This window comes from Hippichthys cyanospilos, chromosome 13, assembly GCF_059441005.1.
Source record: "Hippichthys cyanospilos isolate Australia breed blue-spotted pipefish chromosome 13, RoL_Hcya_1.0, whole genome shotgun sequence".
In the NCBI taxonomy this organism is placed as follows: Eukaryota; Metazoa; Chordata; class Actinopteri; order Syngnathiformes; family Syngnathidae; genus Hippichthys; species Hippichthys cyanospilos.
Window position 1 is genome coordinate 12,707,668 of NC_142381.1, and position 27,336 is coordinate 12,735,003.

The 27,336-nt window shown below is 38.3% G+C and overlaps 1 protein-coding gene across 5 annotated transcripts in view; it reads left to right on the top strand.

Moving 5' to 3' along the window:
- Positions 1 to 27,336, top strand: part of diaph2 (diaphanous-related formin 2) — a 363,565-nt gene that overhangs the window by 307,624 nt on the left and 28,605 nt on the right. The window lies entirely within an intron of this gene.

Sequence of the window (27,336 nt, forward strand, 5' to 3'; positions counted from 1 at the left end):
TTTCAACGGGCAATTGTAATATTCATGAGAAGGCTTAATCACCATTCTTTTCAGAACCTTCATTGAAGTGAGGCCTTTTCTCATGTATTCTGTTTACCGGAATGCATGAATTATCTGACAAATCTTTGTGATCAATCATGAGGTAAAACAAAACAAAACAACAGTTTTTCCCACTGTACGAGAATGGATAACAGGATCAAAGTTTGAAGTAGGCTGGATTCAAGACTGTTGTAGTCAGAAAAATCCTGATTGGAAATTGTGAGAGTTGATGTAGCCTTGTTCAAAAACAATTCAATTCACTCAGAAACAGCAATAATATTGTAGACATTCACAAATATCCATACACAACCGAGTGTGTTCAATGACACACAATCTAGAATTACAAAAAGTTAAGGATATCTTACATAGTCATTTAGCAGGTCGACCATCATCGTGTACTTACTTCCAGGTTTTTATCTTGTCGGAGGTTATAACGTTCCAAATCAATATAAACATAAGAATAGTCAAGAGTCTCCAATCCGGGTTGAGGCTATCTGGGGCAATATTTTTCACTCTGAATGGGTAAGTTTAATGCTATAAATAGTAAGGCGCTCAAGCAGTTAATTCAGTCAGTGCACCAAATGTATCCCCTCCTACTTGTCCCGACTATTGTCATCTGATGCTTTAAAGCTTGATTAATTTAGTGTCTCCTTCAACGGCCCCATGTAACAAAGTGTCTCTCTTTGCTTGCGTCAACGTAAGTTGATTTAAACCCAGCGAGTGTCTACTTGTCGTCTTTCAGGCTGAACTCCCCTCCAGCTGACTAACTCTGGTGTCAGGCTCAGCGCAATTCTTGGTGCTGCCAGTCACAATTACAGCCAATTCCACAAGCATTTCCCATTTCCTTGTCTCCATTTTGTATGAGATGGAAAAGCTAACCCGGGAGGTTCCATGCATGTGTTATGCAATTACAACAGACAGTCCTAATTCACTGAAAAAAAATGGACGGATTGATAGAGTCTTGGGGACTTTCTGGAAGATAATGCATAGTGATATTGAATCAGGTTGGTCAAAGAACAACGGGTATGTGTATATAAGGGAAGAGAAAAAAAAATCAAGCTTTTTTCCCAGACTTGGATAAAGTTAGGCTGCTCATTTTCTATTTCCCCGGTTTTCCCTGTAGTAAGACAGTTACCAAGGTATCTGGCAGAAGATTGGCAGATTTAAAACACAAGCCCCTCATACATCCTGCTCCATCGATTTTCGGTCAGGGATGAAAGCCACAGACTCAGTGGGTCGTTCATAGTGAGGGGCATCCCAAAAGGCACATCTATCAGATTTCAAAGAAAAGGCCAGACAATCTTATATATTTACTGTCTTTTCGACGCCATTACATTCCCAAACCATGGCTCCGTTTTTCCATTCTTTTCTGTGCCGTTATCCCGATTCACCTTCACGGGTCAGTCCATCAAAAGTTTCATTATCAGTTCTAAGTCTCTTAAGAACTTATTTAACATCGAACAAAGGGCAGTGAGAACTTATACTCTCATTAAAAACTACAGACAACAATACAATACGTACGTATACAGGTCATGGAATTTCAGCCCAACTTTGTAATATTTCCAAGCCCATGCATTTAATTTCGACGGGTCGGATCAGAGAGTGGACCCCCTCGCGTGCTTAATGAAGATGAAACTACCTAGTTTATTTCATGAATTTTTAAAGAAGCTAAAGTGGAGGAATCTGCAAAGAGGCAAAACAAAAAGGCCCAAGGGATGCATTTGATGGAAAATATGCTGGTGATGGTAAACACGCACCAAATTTGTTTTTGGCATGAATAATCTTTCACTTCATATTATTGTCGTGTTTGTTTTCCAAATGGCCCTCATTTTGCAGTGGTCTAACTTTTTATATCCTTGTTCCTTAAAATACATTGCATACTTGTGGATTAATTTGCACACAATGTATTCTTCGCTACTCTTCTGCAACTTTTCTTTCTGTTCAACTCTGAAGTGTGCTTCCAGCTCACATATTCTCAAGCAAGTATGGCCGTTTCTGTTTGATATCTTAGAGTTGAGAGCTAAGGCCTCCTCCGGGCGTCCACTCCTGGTGTTAATAGATGCTATTCATCGGAGCGGCCCTTGAGGCAATCCGGCAGGAAGTGGAGCTAACGTGATTTCAGACGAAGAGGCCCACAGGACCTGGTGCCTCATGCTGTTACTTGGACGGCTTTAGCAGATTTGAGATATTAAAACGCGAGATGAGAGCATAGCGGTGCTGTTTGAAATCTATCACCTGTTTCCTGTAGATAAGGAAACTTAAGGCAGATATGCACACTTATGAGCCACTGCCTTTGAGAGGGGATGCCTTTGGTCGTAGAAAACCTTGCTTTGACCCCAAAAGACAGTTACCTATACTTGATCTTGGGACTTTTTTTTTTTTTTTTAATCATAGTCGTTTCTGCCATTCACTATCAAATTGTACACCAAAACAGATTAGTTGTATTGTTGGGAGCAACAAATAAATTACCTCTACCTAGCGAACCGTGCATTAATAATATATTGGTACATAATAATCATGATAAAAAAGCATGGTTGGTACGTCATAATAAGAATGATAAATGTACATGGGCATTTCATCGGAAAAGAAGATCAAATATGGTCTATTTAGCATTCATAATCACACACCTAATGAAAATATTCAAATGTTAGTCATGAAGACACACAAAGACCATATCCCTCGAGGCATGAAGTTTGGCTCGTGACTGTGAAGGTAGCTGTTTTTTTTCTTTCTTGTGAAAGTTCGTCCAAGGTTGACAACTCTGGCCAAAATGTTTGTTAGTACAGGTGAATGACATTTTGGCGACCTCTCATGACATTGTGGCAAGCAATTGCCTGACCTCCACCGGCACGTGTCAATATTTGCCCCTCTGTGATATAGGGCTTAAGTTTCATTCAAAAGTTAAGAAACATTATTTAAAAAAGAAAAAGCAATTTCGTCAAGCGGCGCCCAATTGCTTCTTTGGTGTCAACAGAGACGTTGACATGTGATTTAATTGGAAAGCCATGATATATCTAACCACTGAAGTCGGGGGTAGATTTATCATCGAGTTTTTGTAAAATTCACCCAAATTGTAGTCAAAAAGGGGTGTCGACTTACGTATAAGCAAGGCCGACTTGTACCCGAAGAAATACGGTAATATGTGGTAACGCATCTTATAATATGGTACACCAAGGTGTACTACACCTTGTAGTCCTAAAAATGTTTGCTTTTTCCTGAACCTATCAGCTAACCTTTTTTTTTTTCTTTTTTTTGGGGGGGGAACAAAATACCACGCATGGCAGAAGTAATAAAATGATAATTCTGCTCAGCCACCAAGTGGATCATTGATGCAAAAGCTACTGAGCCTCAACTGCTTATTGAGCCATCAATGAACTAGCTTCTACTATCTTATGAGATCCAGTAATATCCTGGAGTGTATTCAGTGGGTCTTTTTTTCCCTTACTTAGTCTCCTAACAATATTGCTTCTCAAGTGTGGGGGCTGTTATGAAAGGTCACCCTAAGTGTAAATTGTCAATAGTGGATCAATTTCGGAGGGCAAATATGCTTTGGAAGTCCCATAATGGAAGGTTTTATCTTATTTTTACCCAGGGCACATCCACACAATAGGCTTGATATGGTTCATTCTGTGATGAATTCCTATTAGAGCTATAAATTTGCAGTGTTTAAAGCCAAAGAAATGCCCAATAAAAGGGGTGGCAGTAAGAGCGTCCCACTTGCTGATAAATAGCCCTCATATAACGTTATCCGGCCCGAGCCATCATACTTAGAGTTGAAGGATGAACAAGTTGCTTTGGTTGAATTAAACTTAATGCATTGCTCATTAGGAATACAGCAGACCGAGCTGATGAGATGGAGAAAAAAAAAATGTGCGTAGGTGTCGGTTGCCTGTTTGCTCCGCTCATAATAAACAAACGCCATCAAAGACGTCTTTTCTACCTTTTTTTAACCTCTCTCCGTACACATGGCTGCTATCAAGCCATTTTCGATTAAATGTCGGGATTGACGTTTGCATTTTGAGGAATACGACACTATCAAGACAGTCTGTCGAATGCAATAAGGAGGAATTAATTTGACTTCCTGGCCTTTAAAGTCTACTAACAGCAAATCAAGAGATGAGTGATAGTGGTAATTCCCGTGGATGCCGATAAACAGATCACACGTCAAAGAGTGATAAATTCCGGTTATCCGTTTGAAACAGGGATGCTGGAAACAAAGATGTCAAAGAAATGATAATGTATGTAATGCTTTTATCTTGGAGGAGAATCCACTGGAACTCGTTGACAAGATAGTGGTATTGCACCATTGTCAAGGTTTGCAGTAAGCCTGAGTAATGGTCTTTTATATGGAAGTGAATAATGCGTAATTGAAAAATGTGTCTTCCAAATTGAAGCTAACACAAATATTATGAAGACTGAACACTAGAGCCCAGCTAAAAGCTTTATTAGAAAACATTTCGGCCACCCGATCCTGTAAAAACACAATGGAGATCAACGGTATACTATGTTGGCGAGGTAGATGGGAGCTTGCGCAATCCTAAACCACTTTAAGGTTGTTCTTCACTGTGCGATTGATAGATTTTTTTTTTCTTGGTTGTCATTCAATAAACTTTAGCCAATAACCAGTCAATACATAATTGTACAGGAAAACAAAGCCGACCTAAGAAAGGCTATTAAAAAAACACATTGTTTATTTGTGTTTCTTATCAATTCTTTTTTTGTTTTTTTAAGTGCTGTGCCATCAGGCTGTTTTTGTTCAACTTTGAAAACTATTTTTGTATTCGTGTTCAGAAGATATGTTGTGTGAGACCATCCGTTTTATTAATAATGCATCTTCTGGAGAATTATTTCGCTAATGACAATGTTCTTCCATATAAACAAAATAACAAAAGCCATTTTTCAAATTAGTCACTTTAACACAATTTAACACTAAATTGTATCATTTTTTGATTAATTTGCTCTTAATTTGAAAAAGGAAATGTACTTTTCCTGTCATAGCATTAAAAGGCTAACCCTCTTGTTAAATTATGGCTCAAACGGACCCATTGTAAAGTTACCTGCTGAATGAAGTGTTTTAGTGGAAGACATCTGCTTGGATTATAATCTGTAATCAAAACATCCTATAAAAATTTCACTTTTGCATAATATTGTTAGTGCATTTGTAAAACCTCCGGAGGAAAAAAAAAAACAAAAAAAACACGATTCAAAATGACTTAAAAATATCACTGCTGTTCCGGGCGGAGCCTATTGCAAGTTTTGTTATTTAGTGGGATTACACACACAAAAATAATATTAATATTTAAAACTTCCAGGTCATATTGACCCAGAGATAGCATTGCTGTTACTGAGAAATGAACATAACCCCATTGTTAAAGCAGAATATTAGATTTGGATTACATGCATTTCTGATGGCTGGATTAGTAAAACACACCCCGGGTCAGATTGACACAGGGACTTTATTGTTGTTCCTTGCAAACAAACATAATAGAAGGGTTAAATTAGGTTTGCTGATACCTGCACGATCCTTGTTAACATCTCACATACGTCTGAAGTTTACCTCATTTGAGAACCACGTCTTTTCACCCAAACTGAAAAAGACAAAGGACACAAAGTGCATATGATTTATGATCCATTTTTTTTCTATTCATCAAAACCATAAGAATGCAATAAGAAACAGGAATATTTGTGAACATGTCTTAAAAGAAGTGTGAGTTATCAATTTAATGTTTGGACCATATATTTCAGAGGCATTATTTTTTAAAAATCTTTACGCAAAATTACAAATTTAGTTCATTGTAGCTCTTGTTCTAAGCCAACCATAGTGCTCAATCATATTGTAATTATTGATATTTGAAATAATGAAGGGTGTCAAAGACTGGCTAACACGTCTGCCCCACAGTTGAGAGGTCCTGGGTTCAATTCGAGCTCGCCCTGGCCTTCGTGTGTGGAGTTTGCATGTTATCCCCGTACACACGTGGGTCTTCTTTGGGCTGTTGATAAAAAAAGTTCAATTTAGAAGGCTACGACAACACTACACTCGCAGTCCCCGCCCCGTTGCGTACGAGATGCGTGAGATGCTGCCATGGACTAATGCCCATTTGCTATGCTCTTTCCTCCATTTTATTTATTTATCTGTTTATTTGAGTCAGGTTTATTTATTGATGGGCCTCAAGGATATGACGGCAATCTCCATTTGCTCAAAGAACCAAAGACACTAAAAGGTTTGAAGTCTGGTGGACATTTTAGAGCAAGCAAAACAAGTCAGTCAACGGACACGGTTCACCTGAAGTTGAGGTTGCGATGGAAAGTGAAATGGGCCATTTTACTTAAGGTTTAGCCCCGTATGATGTCTTTTATATCAGTTCACTAACTTTGGGTCTCTCCTTATTTGTTCTTTTCTCTTGCTTGATGTCTTACCTTTTGGAGTGTGCTGCACCAGCACATCCAGCCATTTTAAGTGTTCTTTGCTATGTAGTTGACCACTAAATACTCTCGGGGTTCTAACTGGTCGTGCTATCACCCCATGTACCATTTCTTTGCTTTTAATAAATAACATTTTAGGATATGCCCATACGTTAATATATTGTACTTCTGTTTGCGGCTTTTAATCACATCTCCCCTCGCTCGTGCTGGTAACATAGGATGATGTAATTAGAGGCGTAGAGAGTGTAATTGTTGTTTATTCTCCCAATGACATATTTGCTGTTGTAAGCTACTGAGGGAACAAGCAAAGCTTAACTGCACCCGTGTGTGCAATTTAAGGTCATTAGCTTTGGAAGCCAATATTTCTAGCTAGAGGTCTGCCAGAGGACCTTTGGTCCACTCCTACAGTTGTACAAAGCATGCCAGTTAGGAAACTTGGAGGCATAGTTAATCCGAGCTAAAACTTTCCAAATGATCTCATTATTATGGAATTTCTGGAAAGGACTTCTACTGCTGATTCACATTCACAATCTTGCTACGTTTTGAGAAAGCTTCTTCAGGGTGAACCTCAGAACTTGTATTTGGCCGAAGTCATCTCGAATGATTTATGGTTTTTGGGCAAATACTATAAGCTGGTGTAATTTAACTGGCAGCATCTCCAGTCCTTCTTTTACTGGTCAAGTGCACACGTAACATCCATGCAAATCAGCTCCGGGTATCTATCCATCCATTCTTAGCCGCTTAACCTCACTTGGGTTTAAGTGGTAGATAATGGATGGATGGATTGATGGGTTTCAGACTTGCTTCAGCCTCTCTCAGCTGTCTTGGGGCCATTAAGAGTACAGAGTACACAGAGTACACCCTGAACTTGTTGCTAGCCAATTGAAGGGCACATATACAGGAGCAAAACAACCGTTCGCACTCCCAAACATACCGAAGGGTAATTTGGACTGTCCAACATACCTACTATGCATGTTTTTAGATTGTGGGAGTAAACCAGTTTACCCAGAGAAAACCTATGCAGGCACAATGAGAACATGCAAACTCCACACAGGAAGGCCAGAGCTGAAACCACGACCTCTGAACTGTGAGGCAGACATGCTAACCACTCTTCCACCGTGCCACAGCTCTGGGTATTTTATACAGTGATAACTTCAGGATAATAGCTTGGGGGAAATATTTGAAGTTTGGAAACAATGTTTGTCATTGTCTGTAACCTCAGAATAATGTAGTTTATATAATTTATATATTCACATTGTAACACATACATACCACTTTGGGTTGCTGTAAACAAACCACTGAACACTTCCTTTTGAAAAGCTAGGTAACTAGCATGCTGTCGTTACCACTTCCTTAGCATGTTAGCGAGAAGGCTGAACGAGATAATACACAGGAAGTACTTGACATGACACCAAACTGAATTTAAGTACATTTACATGCTAGTTACCTGTAGTGCGCCTGTGGACTTGAAATCATACCTGGACCACTGGAAATGTAAAATGAAATCGTACAAATAAAACAACCTAATCAAAGTTCTCTGCACGTACCACCAATACACCAGCGCCATCTCAAGGCAAACAAATGAACTGCATTCTTATTATCAACTGGTACAATTCGTAATAATTTAAAGGGTTTAGGAGTGTTTTTTTTTCTTTTTTTTCTGGGTTTGGGACAGATTAGACAATTAACCTTTAAAAAAGGCACCTCTACTTACAAAAAAATTCACATTGCGAAGTGACTTCTGGATCGTATTAATTTCGTAAGTAGAGGTACTTTGTACATTTTACATGTGTGGATTTCAGCATTCTGTAAAACCTTGGCATTTGGACTTCAACATGGAAGTAAACTATTTGTAGTGCTTGTTAACCTTTTCCTCATAATGTCCATTAGGTTTCCTTTATAACACGTCTTCCCTGAAGGCACTGCCAGCTAAGTAAAGGATGAGGCAGCACACCGCATTACCTCCACTATATTTCCCCCCTCTACTTCCTCTCCAGATTACTTCCTTTCACTTGCTTGGGTCACTCTTGCCTCGGGGCGGATTAGGGCAGATTTGGAGCCGAGATGTTCTTTTTAGAATCCCAACTAGGGAAGGTAAACCCTTGCTCAGTTAGAAACCATACTGACTTTGTTTTATCTATTCCTTTCTTGTTTATTTGTATGTTGAGAATGGTTTTGATTGACTTGATTTGTTTAGGCCCACCGTGACTCACAAAAGTTAGCATTTTAAATAAAAGTATCTCAAAAATCTCAGCTAAATGTTCAAGCCTCCTCACACAAACAGACAACTGCGGTCTGTTCAGTGTCTAAAAATAGTATAACCGCTGTAAATATTCAAACGCTGTACATTATGATTAGTGGGACAGCATGTAAAAATCATTTATGGTTCTTCATAATTAATGTCTCCTGCATGGCTAGCAATTCCAATTTTGTTCCTGATACCACCTTTAATACAGTATGTTTACCAAGGCAGCAAAGTGTCTAAGATATAGATTTCCTGTAAAAGTTTCATGGTTTTAAATATAGCTGAAGAATCAATTCTCTTATAGTTTTACTGGAGTATATGAATGCTAAATTGATGGTGCTGCTTATGAAGTGAGAATGGTTGTACAAGGAAATCAGTCCATCAGCCAGAGAGCATATAAAGGCCTTGATGGTTTGATGGCTCACATGACATTTTGTTAAGGTGAGGAAGACTGATTAGGCAATATGTCATATTGCTACATTACTGTCTATACACGTGCTCTCTTATGTAATTTTACCCTACCCTCACCCGTTGACTTGCGAAATACATTCATGTCTAACAACCCTCTTTTGGTTATATATTCATGTGGCTTGTATTCTTATCAATAAATTAAACCAGAACACAACATAAACAATATGGATGGTCCACCATTTTGTGCTTTAATGTCTTGGTTGTTCATTGTTTGAGAGCGAGGAAAACTTTTCATTTTCAAATGAACAGCATGTAACTAAATGAATGATGGTAACCTGAATGGATAATTCAATGGATCAGCTGGAAACGATTCAAGGACTGTTACATTTTAAAGTAGAACGTTTCGACTCAGTTCGAGTAAGGATTCGATTTAATGTGGTCAGACTTAGTTCGAGAGGGTATGATTCAAGTACTTAATTTTGTCATTTGAATACATTTGAACTTGCTTGTGCTGTAAATGCACCACCTAGTTTAAAGAAATATCTAATAGATGTTTCAATACATACAGTATCCCAATATATTTTAAAGTGAAACAATCTGGTTCGATTCGACGCACTCACACGTTTTCAATTACAAAATCCGATATGAATCCGTTTTTGTGACGCTTCACACTTTGTCAAACTCCCATGCAAATTCAATTTGACATTTCTGCATAAAGCATACCCGATAATAAGGAGCGCTATCATTTTTGGAGATGTATTTTTACATATCCTTCAAGAGTCGTAGACATTCAATCGGTGGTACTTTATTTCTCAATGTATTTATTTATTTGGGAAACGATTATTTTAGCATCCCTCCAATAGTGGCCTATTCGGGTCAGAGCCAATTATAAGGTCAATTGGTCATAGGGTGTTCTCTTACCATGACCCTTTTTATGTTATTCACTTCCATTGAATATTAGGGAAGCTTCCTCCGTTGAGATTTTTAAATCTTGTCATAAAACATATCTCTTTAGTCATTATTTTAACGCAGTATAGCCTGTAACTGTTTTATCATAATCGTTTCCTACGTTTTTTTTCCTCTGCTTTTGATTATTTTATTATTTTGCAAAGTGTATTGAGCCCATGCACCATGGTGATTTTGCATCTAAAATGCATTGATTGAGTAACGTATTGATATTATACCACCCTTCTTTACTGTAATATTTGAACAGCCATAAATTAGTACCTAGGATTGAATGCCTGGACTCTGTAAAGACATAAAAATACATCATTTGGGGATTGAATGGTTTAAATTGATTTAATTGTGCTTTATAATCCATAAAATATGATACACTTCACTTTCTTCTACTTGATTGGTTAAGAATACGGGTTAGAATAGGAGTTCAAAATTTTCCTCTTCTACTGTATCACTTATCCATTTTACTCATTTGTTCTACCTGAATCTTCCAACGTCCCTTATTCCAATTCATCTTAAATGCCCTGTTTTCCTAAAACGCTTTACTATTCCCATCCTGTCTCCATCAATTTCAATGACCCTGTGTCACTCAGGCCAGAATTATTACTCCGGGAAGGAACATTGGCCCAGTGGCGCCAAGCTCCGCTCTCGCCGCCTGGATTATCCAGTTACGCCGTATCCCCTTTTGTAGCGAGCCGTCCTCCTATAGCGTCCTAATGATAGGAGCCATGGTGACCCTGTGCATTTGAGCTGTAATACAAGACATTGTCATTAGCACGAAGATGGTGCTCTTTCTTGTCCATTACATTAATTGCTACACATCACTGACTGCAATACCCACAGTATTGTGTTACATTGCTGGCATTAGCCATCGACTATCTCTGCTGCTCAGTCCTTCTGCCTAGCAAGGTGAGAAAGGTAATTGAGATATGCCGTACACAGAATTAGATGTTTTTACTCCAAACAACTCAAGGAGACCATCATGCCAGCGTATTTATGATAATTTGAGCGGATGCTGACACCTGAATGTTTTCACATCAAATAAATTGAAGCCAAATGCCCTTTCCACTGCTGTACAATGGTTGCCTTGTCAGTCATCTCTCCTCATATTAGGGAAGCAGGGCGACAACATAATTGCTTTGATGGTCCAGCCTAGAAAAAAAAAAAATCACTTCTGGGCATAAAAGGAGGCCTTGGAGATGGTAGCCAAAGAGAAAAGGTGCGAATGAATTAAAGCACTTAGCGTTCCTCTGGGGCATGTGGCCCAGATTTTCCCTTCAAAGAAATAATATAAGGAAAGGAGGAAGGCGCATGAGGGTGGGCTGTGCCTCTTCCCTGCTCGAATAAATGGCAGCAGAGGCAATAATACACACGCAGGCTCCATTATGCCAAAAATGGAGAGTATTTCACTGACCACACAATGGCATTGACATAGTTAACTGGCAGGTGAAGAAAGGGGGACTTCAGTGGAAGTAATCTGATTTTGAACGGGGCTTCCATCTATGGGAGAACCTCTGGTCAGGCCTTTTGTGAGTGAACAAAAGTTTGGCCCCGTGGAAGTAAAGCTTTGAACATATCAGTGGGACTTAGAGAAATGATTCCGCGGATGTCCCAGGGCCTATGGCGCTTTAAGGACGACGACAGGCACACGTCAGCGAGGTCAGCTTTTTATCCGCTCTCTTTTTTAATATTCCCTCACCTTGAGCCACACAGACATTTATCCTCATTTCTTGCTTATATCATTGGATCTGTCTTCATAGTAAGGCTTGTATTCCGGCATTTTCTATAAATTAAAACAGCACGAATAGTCAACTTGACAGATAAACTAGAGGTGTGAATCCCAGAAGAATTTTGTATAATTTGTCTTTTTTTGTCAACTAAAACATCACAATATAGAACATGTCCAATCATTGATATCTTGGAAAAGTGAATAACTGGTTCTTAGTTGTTTGAATAGATTCTGGCTTTGGTTAGTGAGTGACGGTTCGGTCCAAAAAAATAAATAAACAGTTTAATTATGACCGCCTGCTGCACTGCGTAACTTATCATTGCAGCACAAAAGCAGTGGAGCTATTTGACTAATCTCCGTCTACCAGCCTACAAAACCTTTAAGGGTCACAAAACACCCACCCACTGGGAAGAAAAAAAAATCTGCAAGGGTGTCTGGAACTGATTATTTTCCCAGCCGGCCTGAGTTACGCCCTCTTGTTAGTTCCACTCTTACCCCTCTGCCTCTCTTCAATTAATTCCCAGTGCATCTGCATCCCTCCACATCATGCTATCGAACCCCATCGCTGACCCTCCTTTGGGGAGGGTACCTCCATTGTATGCGGTTGATGGACCATTACAATTTCTCCACACTCCAGGTGTGGATCCCTCTAAAGGACGCGTTGGACTATAAACATGGAAATGATTGATTGTAGCCCGTAGAACATCAGATTTATGACTAGTAAACATGAAGTTATGAAAGTAATGTATGTTTCAGTTCACTATGTATTTATTTTAATACAACTCAAAATTATTGTGCCAGACCATGATGTTAAAGGAGGTGTGTGCTTCAAAATAAGAGCAAATCACCAGACTTGTTTTGTTTTGTTGGAGGGAGATTTAGTGCAGGAGGTGTGGATCAACAAATCTGGCGTTTTTGAAAGAGAGTGTGTCCTTTTGCAGAAAGGTTGTTTCACGGTGTAAACTAAACACATCAATATGCTAAACAGGCTTTGTTTTGGAGGGATTAGCAGGGATGGTATGGAGTTTTGAGGGTTGGCGTGCTAGGGATAGGGATGTCGAATGGGCGCATGGTTTAGCAAAGGTTAGAAAAAATCTGTTCTACAACACAAAAATCAATGTGGCGAAGCACTACGCTGGCTTTGTTTTGTTTTGGGGGTTTTGGTGGGGATGAGGTAGGGTTGAAGGAAATGTAGTGCAGGGGATAAAAGGTCTGTCAACTCTTGTTTGTTGAAGAAGGCGCTTGTGTTAAAAGTTTGGAAATAGTTATTCTACGATGGGAGGATCAACATGGCATTTTGTGGGATGAGGTAGGGTTGAGGGGTCTTATTTTAAAGAATATCACTCAACGCAATTGGGGTGTTAAAGGAGTATACCTGGCTTAAACTATTTGAAACAGGCTGGTCAAGAACATTTTAAACAACAGTATATTGTGAAAAATGAATGCATCCAGTCAATAACCCTTTTGAAAAGTGAATACTGTCACTATTCAAGTTTCTAAATGTTATGTAAACACCACAATAACCCAGATAAGGTCATGTTTGGGTTTTTCAACACCCGAATTGTTTTTCACACCCCAATAAATAATGTAAACACACAAAAAAAAACCATCAATCTGCCAAACTGAAGGGAAAAAAAAGCCACCACATTGCATTGCCGTTTGCTCGGGAGGTTAATTTGAATACTTTGTATTCTCTTTTGTGGGATGAACAAACATAGCGAAACTCAGATGCAACATAGAACCGCACTTTTGAAGAGAGGAGGAAACGGTTTATATCTATTGAGTGACAAAAATAAATGGAATGTGTTTTTTTGACAATAGAAAGTAAAGAACCAGAAATGATATCTATTTGTGTCATGACATTATCCATAAGTCGCAATTTCAATCGAAGTAACACAGTTAACATTTTTCCTTTGCTAAAGCATGTGGAGATATTCTGAATGTTTCAGAAAGTAGAGTTTTGATATAACCTAACCTTAACCCAAATATCGACTGCATGTAACTGTCTATACATGTAAACTGTAATAGTTGTTTTCTATTACTTTTGTGAAGCCCCACCACAAAGTTGGAAATGTACTTTCTAAGCGAGCTAACTACAATGTCCCAACTTCAGTAAAAATGTTGGTATTTCTGTGCTTTTCCTCTCTTGCATATTTAACCTCATATGCATTATTTAGAGTTGTACCTAACACATTGTCTGGTGATATGACATTACTTGTTTACTGGCTGAACAGACATTGTGTCGCCCCTAGTGCTCGCCAACTTGTTTGTTCGCCTGACACACTTTAGCGACGCTAATCCCCAGCTGCGACAAAATCGCCACAAACTTATGTTCATTTTGAAGTCAAAACTAGCTATTTAAAGATGTACATAAAACATCATTCTTGTGGAAATGGACAGAAAATGCTCATTAAAGAGAAAATAAATGCATTGCGCCAATGTAGAAAGGTCATGAGAGAGGAGAGCAAGGGAAATAGTCGGCATCTCAATCGCCAAAGCAGCACACGCGATATTATGTCCAGTCCTGAAGGATGTGGCATATTTCCCCAAGTCTTTGTTGGATGTTTTAATCAGCTTACACACGCCCTGGAAGAAAATTGAATTGGTCTGCAGGAGGGGAAAGATACAACACTACTTCTTGATTGTGTCTATTTTGTATCCACTTGAGATGGACTGCGGTTGTGTGTGTCTAGTTCACTGGTCATATGTGCCAATTCATAATAGCAATAGATTGTGTTGGCAGCTCACCAGCCAAACTGGAGACAGCTATGTCATGTATTTGTTTAGTTTTGTTGGATTAAGGAGACGAGAAGCAGATGTTTAAACACAATTGGGAATCACGGTGCAGTCAGGCGTTCGGAGCCGAGTAAGGTCATGATTATTCACCGTTTTCATTTATGCACGCCCGTCCTGTCTTTTGTTCGCGGAAGTAGGGCATGGCAAAGAAACAGGGACAGCTCCACGTACAGAAAGCCTGCTGGAATTCTGCGGGAATTGCTTTGTTTCCAAGAGTTTTTAATTAGATACCATTAACTGCAGTGTGCGGCTCTTTTCTTTCAAATGAGGGGAGGTGTTTTATTTAAAAAAAAAATTGGAATCATTACTTTACAAGGATTTAAATTGACCAGTTTTTAATTATCCCCTGCAAAATAAATGAAGGTAAATGGAGAGTTCTTGAAAATCGTATTAACATAAGAGGTACATTGATATAACGAATCTGGAAAAAAAAGAAAAAAAAAACGGAGAAAATTAGAACTTTGGTCAAGATTACTCTCTTGTCAAAATAGCTTTGTCTTCAAAAGATAACACTACGTCTTGGCTGACCATCAGCTGAATATTCAGCTGCAGGTCATTGTTTATGTCCATTAGCTTCGGTTTACTTTCTAACCAAAGTAGAAGAGGAAAAGCTGGGCACCGATTAGCCACTCTTATCCATATTCACGCCACATCTAATCAAACAATCGTGCTCACAGCCGGTCACCGTAATATCACAATTCTCATTTATATAATCAGCAAGCTACTTATATTGCACTTAGGAAGGTAATTGACAGAGTGGCATGTTGTTTGGAGCTGACATTTATGCTTCTCAAAATAAAATACATTGTCTGTTGGACCGGTGATTGGGGAACCACTGATATACAGTCTTTAAGATGGACATTAGTTTGTAATTGCCAACAATTTAAAATAATAGCAGTTTTCCATCAGCAGAATAAAATCAAATTGCACAATCGAGTCTTTAAAGACATTTCACAAATGGATTTTTTGTGCAATATAAAATGTGTGTTGTGTGTGTGCGTGTGTATGGTTATCTGGCCTTTGGGTTGAGATGAGGCTGGACTGGGGAAGGTACAACTACTGTATACCCTTTAAAATGTGACTTGCTTTATTCAATCACTGTAAGTTGGGTTTAGTTTGTTTGAAAACGATTCAATAGACAAAGTTTAAAAAAATTATATCTCATGAGGTGATCTTAAAATCAAATTATATATCTTACCATGTTAAATGAAGTAGTTTCAACTCGTAGGTCCATCTCAACACAAATGAGGACTAGCACTCTCCAAAGTGAATGAATATATGTTTTACCACGCTATCAAACCCACCACCGAGTAAGTCACCATTGCTTAAAAAATAAAGTAACTCTTGGTACGCGACTACAGTATTTTTAGGTCACTTAATTTCCATGTAGGGTACAGTTATAAGGCATCCGTGATTCAGATGCAAATAGAACAGTTATCAGCAGTGAGGAACACATGAATAATGGGATGTGCAAAACACACGGGCCCTGCATAAGGAAATGAAAGAGTGTCTCTTTTCTGCTCCACTGATTTCATTATAGACACTATTATTGGCTTAGAATAGCAACATCTATTATCTCCCGTTGGATTTTATTTTTCCCTTATTTTTATATGGACAGTCTTTTACTACTGTCATACCTCATCACGCCGCTGCCCTAAATAAGGCAAAGTGATAGCCTTCAGGCAGTGGTAACATATAGAAGCAGTTATTACCTCTGTTGTGTATCTTAACTTTATTTTACATTAAACTATCTATTCCCAGTGGTTGCCGCTAACGCACTGCTGATGTTGTGTTGTTACTACTTTACATGAACATACAGTAATTCATGGACAAGAAACACTCAGTCTACTTAAATAGCTGTTTTACAGGAAGAAATATTCTACGGTTACTTAAAGTCGAATGACTGTATTAATATGATAACATCCTGCTAACTTATAACTCTGCTTCAAACTGGTGGATAATGGCCCTTCAAACATTGACCAAATGGCTGTACATTAACCATTTACAGTAATTGTATACAAGTAACCCTGATGTCAATTTTAATTACACATAAATCTATACCACAACCTTGTATTCCTCAATATGTATCATGACCTTTGTTGAAGTTTTTCTCTAGACCTGTAATTCAAAACAAAGCAAAACCTAATTTTTATGGGCAATGATCAAGTGAACTAAGCAAGGAATTTGTTTAAAAAAAAAAACCTCATTGACCTAGAGGTCACTACTTGACATACAACCTCTTCACAGTGTGTTTAAAAAAATACAAAAATCATCAAATATATAAAACATAAATCAAGGATATGAGCATGTGTAAAATATGAAATTCAACTAATACAAACATTTTACATTCTGTATTTTTCGACTATAAGCCAGCAAAAATTGAGCAAAAAAAAAAAAAACAAAAACAAAATTTTGTCATGAATAGGCCGCACCGGACTACTGCATAAGCCACAGGTCATAACATCAGATGTTTACGCAGAAAAATTGTATCTAGAAGTTACACCTTTTTTGTTAATATTTATTCAAAATGAATTAATTGCCCGCTTACAGCAACATTGTCAACATATAAAGATATTGCACATAATTTACTGTAAATATACAATCATATATTACTCATCACAAACTTTTATCCAAGATCTTATTCATTTTATACGTAATTTTTATCTTTTTAATATTACTATATTTTTAAAATCTATTTGAGTACGGCCATTGATTCACATATTTTCATAGTTGACAGACATTTTGTTTTAATGGTGGACTGCCTCCTGGTGGCTAGCAAAAAAAAAAAAAAAAAAACTGCAAATAAGCCATCCTGGACTGTAAACCGCAGGGCTCAAATCATGAGAAAGAAGTTGTGGTGTGTATTCCGAAAAATCCGATAATATATTTACTGTTGACCCCTACTGTTGGCGGGGAATACGTACGAGGCCAGCCTGCGAATAGTGAAGCTCCCTCTGCATATAATTGACAACTATTGCAATTCATTGGAAGGGAAGAAACTCTCTTTTATGCATTATACATTTTTAAATAATCGGCCAATGAATCGGTAATTAGTATTTATATCAGCATCCGCGCTGAACAACCAGATCGGTTGGGCCCTATTTTGTAATTACATGGGTTGCCCAAGGCCAGTTTGTGGTTACTTTCTTGTAAAATGCTCTAAAATGTGGGCATGATGAAATAGTGTTACAATTCCATGTAAATGACAAAAGGGTAGCATTAGCTAATAGAAAAAGAGTCCATTACACATCCCGAGAGGTTAATTCCAGCGTTATCACACTGTCAGCGAGTCCTATTCACAGCCAATCTTACCGCCGTTTTGTTCCTTCTGCCCTTTTGCCAAAGGCTCCTCTCTATTCTTGGATTCTCCTGTCCTAACAGTCGACTTTTTTACTTGTTAGTCCTTTGGTTACAGAGAATTGAGGGTCAATTCATTTTGTCAGTTACAATTGCGCAATAGCGCAGGGGACAAGGCCAAACAGTGCGGTCATATTACATTGTTTACGTTCAGCTGTCGTGAACGTCTACAGAGATCCAGTGACTATAGAGGCACAAACGCTTACTGTTATTGTACGATAACGTATACCAGCTTTTGTCAAATGGCTTCACAAATATACCTAATGGTATAAAGACGTCGCGGGGCGTAAGTGAGATTTTAACAGAAGTTCTGATGGCATCAGCAAGTCTAATTAAATGTTTGTAATGTTTTTTTTTTTCTTTGCAAATTAAGAGTGACAGTGGAAAATAAAAATTGTTAATTTTGCTATAGTGACTCATTTGCAAACTCTTTAATGCCGTTATTTAGTTAAGTTGTTTTTTGGACTCACATTGTCATTAATGAAAGAATTTTCCTGCAGGCGAGCCGGAAATAAAACCGATGACAGTTACAGTACTTTGTAAAATTCACATCGTGAAACAACTACAAGTGTAGTTTCATTTTTTTTTTTTTTTTAAATACGATACAGATGGCATCATACACTGGCTGATGGATATTTGACTGAAAAAAAAAATCATACGAGGTACATCATTGAGAAAGGGTTAGCAACCACTGCTGACACTATATCTTTTAAAATAAATTATTCTATCGATTATTCCCTTGATATTTTCCATTGTAGTGAAACACACGCCCATTTTTTTTTTCTCATTTCGAGTTTTTTACTAATTATTGTTGTTTATCCCCCTTTAAAAAAGTCCACCTCTAAACCACACACTTAAAATATACCTCCAGCTAACACTAGCCGATGATTAGTATCCAGGAGTAAGCCAGGGAGCTTGCACAGGAACCAAGTGGATAACAATATCTTTGCAAAACCGTGGCACAGTGACTTTTTTCTCCTTTTTTTATCACTGGGGCTCCTGTGTGTTAGAAAGTTAAGCAAATTGGTTCTGCTTTGCAGAAAGCGCTGAGTGGTTTCGGTGTGTTATAAAAGGGTTTATGTTTCACAGAAGCGACCGGGGATAAAACAGTCTTGTCCGTACAGAAATATCTGGCTTTGGTTAGATTAGGCTTCATGTTCTTTTCCTGGGCATGGTGTGCTTTCAGGACCATCCCCTTTTCAAAAAGCTTAGCCTCAATCTGAATTTAGTTAAGACCTGGCAAAATGGAGTCGTCATTGAGGAACATGTGGATAGCTTGCTGCCTCGCAGCCAGAGGTTCTTAGTCTGAATCTCTTGTTCAGAAATTTCCATAGAGACAAAATGCACGTTAGTTGAATTGAAAGCTGATTAAAAACACATAGTTTTATTTCTTTTTTTTCTTCAACGTTTTAATTTAATTTTGACTAGTACTGCATCTACTCTGGGTGGCGATCAGTCCGAAGTGCACCACAGCTCCCGATAAATTCTTGGAATCATAAAATGTTATTGGAGTTCTGTCATCTTGATAATGGGCTAACAAAAACATACCCAAAGTCTTGCAGTCTACATTAGTAGCTGATTAACTGCGTTACATTCAGAGGTTTACAGAGCATATTTTCTATTGAATTGCACATTAGCCTGAATTGAATAGGGTGACGTAAATCCGCACTGATCAATGGTAGTAATTTCTTACAAACAAACGACGAATGAGTGCAAGATGTTCTGCTGCAGATTTTTTTTTTAAATTTGTGTGAATATGCTGTGTTTTTCTCAGATATTCATAATGTTCTCCTCACTTCCCCTTTTATTTGCTGTCATCTTGGTGAAGCGTGCAGCCGCCCCATGCATTGCGCACACGGCGACAGACACACACGCACACACACCATCCTTTCTCCTCGTCTGGTCCTGTTTGCAGTCCAAATGATTGGATGAATAAGTTGTGCCATCCCATATGGTGGGCTGTCCTCCTGGATCTGATCTCACTAGTGAATGAAGGAGCCCATGAGTCACCGCCGGTTTGTTCTGCTGCACTTGTCACGCTCCGCTGTCGCATGCCTACCCTCTCCCCTCCAACCCCCTCCAACCTCCTCCTGTCTTCCTCCTCTCCCCCCCGCCCGTCATGCCACCAAGCAAACACACGCTCAGACTTCTGCTTTCTATCCCCTTGTGCCATAAGTCCCGCCCCCTATATTCCCTCCTTTTGTCGTCCTGCGCTCGGATGAGGTCGGAGTCCGTGGCGCAGGCTGGCCGAGCATCAGTATGGGCCTGGAGATCTCTGTTCCTACTACATCAATGTCACTTATAAATGTTTAATTCCAGCTCATTGGGATCGTGCTTAATTTTGCCTTCCTACTTCATTCAAACTTGATTTTCTTTCGAAGAGAATCCCAATCAAATTTGAAAAATGATCTTCAAATTTTGTGAAATTTGCGTTGGTCTAATACTTCAGGAGATGGGCTCAGAAAAGTAACCATGAAACACACTGCAGCGACTCCAACTACTACATACCTTCTGCTCATGCCTTTAATGTAGTACTCATCTGTGCCATAAGCGTCGATAGTCAGTGCTCCTACTGTGCGGTGTACATTTTGCACAATTCATTGTGGGATTTGATTTTATTTTATTGAAGATCCTCATTAGCTACTGCCAAAGCATCTGGCTAGTCTTCCTGGGATCCACCAACAGAGACACAGTACATACTAAAGCATAAACATAATGCTAAAAGTTGTGCCGAATATTACTACTTAAAAATAACAATTGCAGAACATTGCAAACACAAACTCAAAAGAATAAAAAATTTTAAAAAATAGAAAAATATAAACAGAAAAACAGTTAAAAAAAATAAGAGCAGCACCAATATGAGTAAGAAGAGCTTACTGAGTACACCTTCAAAGCTTCAAATACATATTCAAAGTGAATGTATTCTCAATAATGAGGAGTTTGCATGGTAAATTATTCCACAATGACAAAGCTCTATAAATCAAAGAACTTTTTAGTGCATTTGTCATAGGACAAAGAATAACCAGTTGACCATAACAGGCAATTCTTGTTACATGACAGTGTAAAAGAATTGTGGTATACAATCTGGTCAGATAAAAAAAAAAAATTGGGAGATTATTGGAAATTACTGACTTTAACAGCATATTTGAACTAAAAATGTAATGTCATGTAATTTAAACATGTGTAATTCAATGGCTTGGTGATGCCTCCACAAGGGACAATAGAATCAACAATTTTAGCTTTTTCACATGCACTTTACAGTGCCGCACTAACTTTTTCAGACTTCAATTTCAATAAGTAGATTAACCCCTTGTTGTCATGGTAACGCCTGTGTTGGCCCTGCAGTCAAAGAAACAGGGTGAGCGGTGCCTTGTTTGCATGAGAGAAGCCTTGTCTCAGATATTTACCCTAGCTTTCACAATCATCACATTCCCACTATATATTTTTCCTGCTTTCTTGTGTTTTTTATGTGTTGGCGTCCCAAATTACACGACACATCTAGATTCCGCTTCTGTGTAACATTTTTTGTATTTATTGTGTTTATTTCTGCTTTGAGTGTTTTTTTTTTCCTTGAATAGCAAAATCAATACACACTCCATCTCAGCTATGAGAAACAGCCCAGAGAGGGAAAAAAAAAAAAAAAAAAACTTGAGTCAATAAGTCTAGTGGTGTTTTCACATTTCACTTTTTGGTCACGTTTGGTTTTATTCGCTGGGCTCTCTCAATCTGCACTAAAAAGTCATCCTATAATTACATTAAAATGACAAAAAAAAAAAAAAAAAAAAAAAAAAATATATATATATATATATATATATATATATATATATATATATATATATATATATATATATATATATATATATATATATATATATATATATATGTGTGTTCACACACAATTCATTCATTTGTCTCCATTTAAATGGTTAAGTTAATTTAGACGTGAAGGCTCAAAGTACCTATTTATTCAGGTTCTGTCCCCCTTTGATCATTGTAAGTGTAATAATTGGATGAACTGGTGAAGGAGGCCCAGCAGAGGGTTTCTCAAGCCGGCAGGGTCATTGAGTGTTTTGTTTCCAAGAGCGGCATGGTTTCAGGCTGCAGACAAGCGGGGAGATGAGGTGTGTGTCCATGCATTTTATTTGTCACTTTATACGTGGTGTCGTGGTTAGATTTAGAGCCCTGTCTTGACTGATGATGAGCTTCGGGTTATACTTTTTTTTCCCCCCTAGTGGATATGACCTCAAAATTCATTTGTGATGCAAGCGTGTGTGTGTGTGTGTGTGTGTGTGTATGTGCCTACGAATGGCAGTTAATAGTTCCAAACGTTGCCTAGAGCAACAAATACCAGCCCTCAGGGCAGCGATCGAGCACTCCAGTAAGACTGTGTTAGCCACTTCCTCCCACTAACCTTCCTTTCTCGGCGGTCATTTGTGACACGACCAAGCATTCAGTGGTAATAATATCTGCTTTTAACATTACATACTGAACAAATTTGGAGGAGCTGCTAGCTGACACCAATCCAATGCAATGTATGGAGGCATTTCCCTGAAACTCGTAGCACTTTTTGAGATATTATGTTACAGTGTGTTGTCCAATGACAATCATGAATGTCACTCAGTTTAAAGGACTTGTATCATGGTATTTTAATCTTTACACAATAAAATATATGCATATTAATGATGTAATATTGCTTTTGGTGATTTAATTCCTTATGAAATATCAGTTTTTTTGTTTATTTTAATGACATTTCATACCAGGAAGGGAGGTGTCCCTGACTGAAATGGCAGCTTCACGATGTAATTGTCTAAAAGAAAAAAAAAAACTACAGTAATGTTGGAGTATCTAAATTTCTATACACAAATGTTATTTTACAATGTCACGAAACTCGACAGTATCAGGTGAAAACATGGTTAGTTTCTATTCACCGATGCTAACATATATACAGTTATGGCCTCTCCATCGGGCGCAAATAGGGGAAATGCACCAGATTTAATTTGTAATTTTATTGCAAATCCATTCATGCATTGACGAAGGTTCACCATGCAGTCCTCCAAAAAATACACATTTTCACATCTCTATCATGCTCTACAGAATGTTTTTAATTGATATAATAACGTTGTTTATCCGGCCCATTCGAATCAAAGCCTATTCTCTCTAACTCCAGTTTCTTGTATAATTTGTTCATGTATTGAATCACGGGTGGTACGGGGGCGGTATAGAGGTAATACAAGAGCGGTACTCCTCACTGTGAGCAAGGAATTTTCAAAAATGGATCCAGGATATAAAACACCATTTTTAGTTGGGGAAATTAATCTCATGACATGGTTTAACGTGACAAAAAGTTGAATTTGAAAATTGATCTTCAGATTAGTTTTTGTGAAATCAACCCTAACTGAAATGACCTATAGTATGTAAATTAGAAAACATATTTGCATTGGTTGTTCAGTGACGCACTTTGAACTAAACATGCAGGAGAACACAGACAATTGTGAGTGATCAGCAGATATGCAAAGCTGCCGGAAGATGTTTTGATTGATGATGTTTGTCTACAAGGTGACACTTTCCGTCAAAACTACGCTCTCTTAATTTGTCTCTGTACAATGTCTGAATTCATTACATCCACTACTCGTTGATATAATAATAACTTAGATGTATTTACGTGACATCCACAGGTACTTGCATGCATCTACTGTAGATTTACCTGTGCATGTGTATGCTTCTGAAGTACCAAAAAAAAAACAAGTGTGTGCCGTTTGGGGGCCACTGAGGAGGAGCGTGTTAACCAGAGGCACAGCTGGTCCAGCAGATGTTCCGATTCCCACTAGACATGTCACAAAGCGGACCTTTACTTCTTTCCCTGCGGTCCACACAAACTCACACAACGGACTGAAGTAGTTCATGCACAACAAAATACGACTTTGATAGGCTGGTACTCGAAATTGGTTTCATGTTTGTGACAAAAAAAAATAATCCAAGAGAAGTTTACTCCAAGATAGTCAACAACTTCAATGTGAGATTTTGCGGAACCCGTGTGGAAGTTGATTATCTGCTCTGTTCTTGGTGTAGTGGACTTGCTGTCATTGTCATGGAGCATGGTCGGGTGCCTTTCATGGTGCCATGATCCTAGTTGGTGGATGTGGCCATTTGGAAATGTCATGAGAAAGGTCGACACCATCATTACCAGCCAATTCAACAAGCTGATTTATGGGGTTCTTACGGATGAAATATGTTAAGGGGATGACGGAACACACAGGTCTCTTCGTGGACCCCAAAGGTCACCTAACTTCATTTCAATTAGGCCTAAGGGATGGCCAGGTAAATATCTGAAGTGGAAAAGGCTGCAAAGGAAATAGATTCACTTGTTTTGCAGTTGTGTTTACGGGCATTATGATAAAATAATCCAGTGCTGCTCGTACTTTTTTTTTGCAGTCCTCCCAAGAGTAAAAGGTGAAGATAAATGAACATTGAAAAATTACACCGATAATTGTATCATTTTTAACATTAACGAAAGTGAAAAAGCCATTTAAATCAACCTTTCGCAAATATAATCTATAAAAAACATGTTGACAGCATTTTAAAAGGATTCTAACCCTTGCAGACTTGGACAACGAGAGAGCCACAGCACCCCCTGATGCCTTGGATGTGCAATTACACCACACAGCGCAAAAACAAAGATCGTTTAGCTACGCAGCACCATTGCCATTGCATCCATTTCAGAAGGACTGGGCTAATCAGTGGTTATTCCATGATTGTATTGATTGAAGAGCTTGGGGAAGAGACGTCAAATTATATAATCGGCGAAGCCAATTTCACCCAATGCGACAAAAACCTTTGTGCATTGCTTGTTATTTACAGCTGTAGAAAAATGCAAGGTTTCAGTACTCGCGGCACTCCCCATCAATCACAGTGAATTGTGCCGCACTGAATTCCATCAATTACGGCTTCCTGTTGACATATGCAGCAATAATTCCTGATCAGCCGGCAATTCCCCAGAATAACAGCTTTGCCAGGAACAAACAGCCCGGCATTGTAAATGTGTACGTCAAAGTTCTGCACTAAATCCCACTCGCTTCATCTCAATCCCCCGTGTTTCAACACAGCATGTGTCAAAAGAACTTCCCACTCAAAATGCCTGAAAATGAGTCACAAATTGCCCCAATAATGATTTTTCCTCTCCGGGAGAATAACAGGGTCTCGATTCTGGATGTTGCTCCGCTGGAAGCCCCATTGATAGCTTTGCAAAAGTAGCGGCTGCACTGTGTGGGTGTACAATACAAGTTTGAGCGATTGAATGTAAAAACTCGGAAGTCTAACTATGTTGCAAGACCTTTAGTTGTACATAAGACATTTCAATTTAACTCCTCCCCAATGAAATATTGAAGGCAGCCCAGTGAGGTAGGGCCATGTTTGCCTCATCGTCAACATACATCGTCAAAATTTGGGTCTGGGTTTATCTGATCGCCAATGCATTTTATTTGAGGCTGTGGATTTAGTTATGTTTTTGTTTTTTTGTTTTTTTTAAGAGTAATTTTGCTTGATATTTTTTTCTACTCAATATTGTTAAAGGTTAATTATATTGTTCAACAATCAAACGGTTGTTTATAAACGTATCGTCAGGCAGAATCCTGGCAGGTTCTTTCAGCATTTACCATTGCATTGTGAAAGTGAACAAATGATTTTCAACACTTAAGATTTGTCAATAATTCATAAAAATACCACCCTCACTTGAAGTGAACCCCAAAAAGAACACATTGGCGTTGTATTGGCCCAACACAAGAGATATACAGAAAAAACAAAAACCGCGACCTGTGGTAAGTTGCAGTTTTGCAGAATCAATGGCTATATTCAAATAGTTATAAAAATAAAATATTAAAAAGATAAAGAATTACGTATAAAATGAACAAGAAATGAAAATGGATGCATGGATGAATAAGATCTTGTACAAATATTTGTGGCATCTAATTTGATGTATAATGTAAGTGATTATGTGTGTGTGTATGATTATATATATATATATATATATATATATATATATATATATATATATATATATACTGTAAATCAATTATGTGCAATTTGTAATGTGTAATTTAAAAAAAAGTTTTAATTTAGTATGAACGAAAATGTATAAAACGATCATATAACATCTTTCTGTGTTAATATCTGATTTTATGACTTGTGGCTTATAGCCCTGTGCGGTTTATCCCTGACAATTTTGCTTTCTCAATTTTTGCTGGTGCGGCTTATAGTCCGAAAAATGTGGTCTATTAAAGTCACCAAACTGTGACTTACGAGGTTTTGGTCTGACGCCAGCAGTGTAAAAGAAATTGATTCACATCATAATGAGTTCTGAAGGGCCATAGTATATACTTTATGTGGCCCAATAGCTGTCACTGCTTTTACATGCCAGGGAGTTACTTACCAGGTATGTGTGTGTGTGTGTGTGTGCCAGTATGTCTGAGCAGCGTGTGTGTGTGGTGAGGTTGATGTGGCATGGAGGTCACTTGTGTCGGATCCAATGTCCAGGCCCATGCTGTGATGTGAAGGGCACTGTCAAGAGACAACCGCAAGGCAGTGCAGGTACATCTGCCCTCAGTGCTCTTTTTCCCTCTGTGCCACTCGTACACACACACACGCACGCACACACTCACAGTGAAATGTCCAGGCTTTTTTGTAAAGTGCCACACAGTTGTGGGAAAAATCCCCGCAGGGAGAAAGCCGCAGGATTGGGGAGTCATTCCCAAACAAATCATACAGCCGACTTGTTGATTGTGTGTTGGTGAATGCATGGAGTGGGCAAATGTGCAACATATTCACTCACTCCATGTGGAAAAAAGCCGCTCATATACATAGTTGGCAGTCCGGCAATGTTGGGAATCATTATTTCTGGAAACTATATTAGGCTAATGAACCACATGTCTTCTTTACATTACTAATTGTCATAACTGGTTTAAAAATATGATAGTTGAACCTTCCATATAATTTTTAGTAGTGCAGAAATTCAATACCAGGTATCTGTATGGATTTTTTCTTTTTTCTGTGTTGGATTTGAGTTAGGGTGGTACTGAATGAGTTTTAATATGTTGTTGATGCCATGGTGCCAGCGAATTTTGATTTTTGTATCTTTGGACATGTACTTTGAGATGCATCCGGTCAAGTGACAATTTGGTGGCAGAAAATCTTATGACAATTCATACCACATGCAAATCTAGGCGTGGCTGGTCTCACCTGATTTTGATCTGATTAGAGATGTGTTATTGACACTTTTCACACCTTAAATTGTCCAAATGCTCAGAATTGCAGCCTCACGATATATTTAGGAAATATCCTATGTTCTGTCTTTAGTCTGTTATGAAAACAAACTGATCATCATTGC